The sequence below is a fragment of the Capsella rubella genome, unplaced genomic scaffold (assembly GCF_000375325.1).
Source record: "Capsella rubella cultivar Monte Gargano unplaced genomic scaffold, Caprub1_0 scaffold_2, whole genome shotgun sequence".
NCBI lineage: Eukaryota > Viridiplantae > Streptophyta > Magnoliopsida > Brassicales > Brassicaceae > Capsella > Capsella rubella.
Window position 1 is genome coordinate 7,179,999 of NW_006238922.1, and position 5,898 is coordinate 7,185,896.

Below are 5,898 nucleotides of genomic sequence, written 5' to 3' on the forward strand. Positions count from 1 at the left end.
TATTGAAGTCCTCCTTCAAGCTTCTCTCTTGGCCTTTATTTAGATTGTTTGCTTGAGGACAAGCAAAAGGCAAGTCTGGGGGAGTTGATACACATCATATTTACAGCTTTATTAAGGGTTTTATTATCCTTTTTATCATGTTTCAATTGTATTTTCATTGTGTTTTGTTGCATTTAGTGTCTAAATGAGTCTTCTTGCTTTTTAAAAGTCACATAGTGTCTTTGAGTGTGTTTTAGTGTGTTTTGGGTGTCTTTTAAGCTATTTCAGGTTAAGATAATAAAGACACATGTTTGAATGCAAAGTGGAGGATTGATGATGCAGATCCAGTCCGAAGTCTCTCAAAGATCGACTCAGATGAAGGCTTGACCTTGTGATTTAGCTTTGAAGCTCTGAACAAAAGAGATAGGAAATCGAATTAGCTTTCCAACGGTGGTTGTTTCAGGCCAATCAGAGTTGTGGTTCATGAGTTATGACTGATTTAGTGAGAGTATATCCATACAGAACGAAGATAGAAGCCATCGAGAATTCCAATCGACCAACAGGTCTGTTGGCAGGTCGGTTGGAGTGAAACAGACGCCAAAACAAGTTTTCAATCGACCATACAATCGACCGGTTGGATATAAAGACTTTGGGTTTGACCCGGTTCATCTCGGGTTGACCCGGATCGATTTCTTATGCTATATAAATGTTTAAAGCCCGAAAATTATGGATCTTATGCTATGTTTTAAGATTTTTTCTTGTATTTTGTATTTGAATCTTCAAGTTTTAATATAAGTATTTCTTCCTTTTCTTAATCTACAATCTCTAATCATGATTTCACAAAGATCAAACACATTACTTTGTGCTTTCATGACCATGAGTGAGTAGTCATTTTGAATCTTTGGGTTAGGTAGATTAGGAGAATTTTGGAGTTGAGTTATGGAGTTTAGGATTAGATTGTCCAAGATCCTTGCTTATTGGTTGCTAATAAGGCTAAATCAACTTTGTTAATGTTGATTTAGAGCTTAGGAATTTCACGCCCGGAAGGTGTTCGATGAAATTCCCGAACCAAAACTTTTAAGTGCTTTACACTCCTTACCATTTGAAAATGTTGATTAGGATGTTTAGTGGCTAGATAGACTTGTTATTAATGCTTGTTGATCATTTAATTGCCTTTGGAAGAAGTTGATGATTATTTGATTAGTAAAGTGATTATTGTCATGGAAATGAATTAGTCTAGTTTAGTGTCTATGGCCTAAGGATTAATGCTTGTTTGAAGTTGTTAGCTCCATAATCCGCTTCTTTATCGCTCCTAGTCAATTACCTTAACCCGATGATTCATCTTTAATTATTGCTTAGTAATTGTCTTTTCCCGCTTTGTTTCAATTCGAATCTTGTTAGTCTTTTGATTATTGCTTTCTTTCATCTTGTTTTGCATTGCTTGCTTTAAATTACATTGTTAGTTACATTTAGAAATCAAAACTCATCTCTTATTAAGCTTAGATTAAACAAATTTGTGTATTCTTGGTGTGTTAATTAATTGCTCCTTGAGGTTCGATAATTTAATTGGTCGGGTAAAAATGGTTACATCACTACTTATGAATGATATAATATCTATGGAACGTTCAAGTTGTTATAGATATATATTTTTGTTCACTTTTGGAGTTTTTCATGTTAAATATTTTTGTTATCTTTCTTATGTGTTATATTAAGTCTCAGTTTCCAAGTCAATTCATATATGTGAAAGTTTTTTCAAAAATTCAAATCAGTTATCAACCACTTCCCAGTTTGCAACCGGAAAAAATCGAACCAAACCAAATCGAAATTTTTTTATTAAACGTATTGTTTTATCATTTTAAATTATAAAAACGAACTGAAATTTTTTTTTTTTTGTCACCGAACCAATCTGAGATGGAGAAAATTTGTTTTAAAAGTATATTTTTCTAGAAGGTTTGTTTTGAGACTTTGTATGGTTTAAGAGCTCAAATTATATTAAAAAAAACTATAACAAATAAATTTGAACAATCAGAAATTACGGTCCATTATGTAAATCATCTCCTTCATACCAATTACAGTCCATTAGGTAAAAACCCTAATATGTGTTAGATCCTATTGCACTAAGCAATTACATAAATTTTCTTATCAACAACAGCACAAAAATGTGTTACACATACTATTAAAAAATTGACGTGTGTTAGCCTCCATGACCTTCATATTCTGTCATGTGAAGTTTGGTCTGATTGTAGCGCAGCTCTATTAGCAATAGCATCCCCTCAAGCTTGGCTGAAGTATCGTTCTCATCTAGACACAATATCTTTTACTATAGTTACAGGTGCAGGACATGGGTGTTGATGGTACAATTCTAACCATCAAGTAACAAATTTTCTCTGGGCAAGTAATCAAAATCTTTTACTATAGTTACAGGTGCAAACTTAGGCTGAAACAAGATTAGTACAAACAGAGGTCGACAACTGTGGACAAAGGGGTTGAGGCCGAGGCCGAGCTGACATGAAACTAGACGAGCTAACTCTAGAAGAAAATAATAAGGAGCTTCTGCTATTACAACCGTTTTTAATACTTTTTTGCTACTTTTGGAATGTTTTTCTGATATCTTTTGTAAATGTCGTACCCTTTGTATTTATAGGTGGATATTGGCGGTTGGCTTGGTAGAATGACAAGATTGCCCTTTCTATTAGGCTTCACACTTTTGCTTTACCTGCATCATAGAAAGAGATGCATTAGTATTTCATAAATACTTAGTGAGACAATTATCCCACTACTGGCTATACACACTATAACAACCCATCCCGGTGGGAACCCCTACTACATGGCACACCCCGCCATATGGCAGCTACAAGCGCTGCAACGCATCGACCCTAACCTCTTTCTGTGGGCCCAAACTGCGCAGCCCACTTGCTCGCAGCCCCCTGGTCCACCAAGTAGGTTATTGGTGCGCCTGGCGTTCCTCGAACCCAGGTCCTCACCCTTTAACAACCTTCCCACCAGACAAGTTGTCACCAATTGATCTTCCCACCTGGATGAGTTGTTACACACACAAGCAAATTCAACCATCATTCAAGGAAAAGAACCAAACAGCCAATATTGGTGTCGATCGACACCCACCACTGGTGTCGATCGACACTCGCTGTCGACTCTCATGGTCGACACCGGTCTTGACACCCCATTCGTGAGTCGCAGCTATCCTCGCGAGACAAAACGTTGGTGTCAAGCGACACCCACCACTGGTGTCGAGCGACACCCACCACTAGTGTCGATCGACACCGACTCTCTACAAGCGTTCCAACTGAGTTGCTTACTGGATCTCCTCTCTAAATCACCTCCATGATATGAGCGAGTCTCCAAGGGGTTTCACAGGGATCATTCAACACATAAACAGCCAAAAAAGCAAAGAAATCAATCAAACAATCATCGAAACACCCAAAACAATGATCAAACATGCTTAGATAAGCCTTGGTCATGCACTCACCTCTTAAACAAGAAAGAACAGCAACGAACAGGGGCTTGCAAGGTTGAAAAAAATCTCCATAGACACCAAACACCACAAATGAATCTTTCTCTAGCCTTGAACCACCAACAACAAGCCTTGATCTCTCCAAAAACCCACTCAAAGGCACCAAAAGGATCAAACTCACTCTCTGTTCTCTCTCAAACTCACAAAGAGACAAAGTGAAGTAAAAAGAGAGAAACGGCGCTTCAAAACTTATAAAGTCGACATAGGTTTTCCCCCAAACCAAGCCTCAATTGAACCGACGATTTAAAACTTAAACCGTCAAACCAAAAACTATTAGTGTCGATCGACACCCCTCCTTGGTGTCGATCGACACCACCCGGTTTACCAGACACGGGCGTTACAAATTTCAAGCTCTCTTTATCAAAAACCAATTTCTTGGTGCCATATACCTCCCGCAGGATTATCAAGGAAGGCCGGTTCTCGTCATATGTAGCTCTAGGAGGACCAGCTTGTTTAAATAGAACAAGATGGTGTGAGCCGGTTAAGTTGGTGTGAGCTTTTGTTGTTTTTCTCTGTTTTGGTGATTTAGTTTTTCAATATTTATATCACACTGTTGGTTATTATAATTGAATTCAGTGTTTTAAAAAAAAAGTCGTAATCTCAAAGGAATTTTTTTTTTGGTACAAAAATATCAAAGCAATATAAAGAACGATTTTTCATTCAAGGATTAAACTTACAACAAGCTTCAACGAAGCAATTTAATGACAGAAATGTTGGGGAAAATATAATCACATCTAGGACCATAAATAATTTTTTTTGCAATGATATCACTGGACAAACAAACAAATAGAGGAAAAAAGTTAATTTTATATTAGTCAATTTCTTGAATATTGGTAGGATATTTGCGACGGTTGCACTAAGTACGAAACTGACATTCAACATGAGTCTGAGCTATTAATAAAAAGATATCTCATACTCATATTCAATGTCTTCGTAGATAGTGTAAACGTCTTAGATACTCTATCAATATTCAAGAATCGGCTAATATGTGAAATCATCCCGTTTTGCTTCATCTGTTTGGCTATGAAATAAAAATCATATTTGTATAATGAATTTGTTATGTTCCAATATTGTGATGAAAAATGTTGGGGAAAAGATAACCACATCAATCGGCAAAAAAAAAAAACAAAAGTCAAAACTAGGACCATAAATTTTTTTTGCAATGATATCATCTGACAAAGAAATAAATAGAGGAAATCAAGATAAATTTATATTAGTCAATTTCTTAAATATTGGTAGGATATTTGCGATGGTTGCACTAAATACGAAAAACACGTTCCATAAAGTATGAGCTATTAATAAAAAGATGGCAACATAAGTTTATAATATAGTCTACCCCCACTCTCTTTTAATAGCTCATGCTCAAATTCAATGTCTTCGTAGATAGTGAAAACGTCGTAGACACTCTATCAGTATTCAAGAATCGACTAATATGTGAAATCATCTTCGTTTTCTTAATCTCTTTTGCTGTCAAATGAAATCATTTTTGTAAAATGTATTTCTATGTTTCAATATGTGACAATACTTGTTTTGCAAATTAGTTAATGTGTAGATGATCAAGATTTATACCAGAAAGAAAAAAAATTAACACACAAGAGATAGATAGGACTTACTAACGAAAGTGGCAACGAGACAGCTACGAGTGAAGGATAGGAAGTATGAAAAAAAAATCTGAATCTGCTATGAAAATATGGTTACTCAAAAATTTCATTTGTGGATCACAAAACATAAATTCAGTAGTGAAGAAATAAGGAAGAGAACATATGAACTATATGTGTATAGGCATGACCAAAAGCTAACCTTAACCGTATTTTTAACCGTAACCGGACCAACCGTAACCGTATATAACCGTAACCGTCTTAACCGTATATATAATGATTAAGGTTATGGTTAAAAAATTATAACCGTTAACCGGTGGTTAATTAACCATAACCGCATTAACCGTAACCGTGGTCATGCCTATATGTGTACGCAAAATTATGAACAAATATTTTTGTTCCAAAGAGACTGATATCAGAAAAAATCTGCAATTTGGTATAAAAATTTGAGATTTGAACCTCAAGAAAAAAATATAGAAAAGTAACACATCTTTCGACTGTATTTCGCCAAGACCATCATAGATATTGCAAAAGAATGTAGAAAAATAAAAATCTCTAAGAACTTACAAATAAAGATAAGATCTTTCATCAACCATTTTATTTTATATTGAAAAATGAACAATGAGATAATTTGGAATGAAACTTTCAAAGGTAGAGTTATATAGAACAACTTATGGTTGACTTTCCTTAATTCCAAAAATAGGAAATCATTTATTTAGATTATTCTTTTAATAAGAATTGGTTTTATAACAGTTAAGATAAAACTCACGCGCAAATTTAAAAATTTTC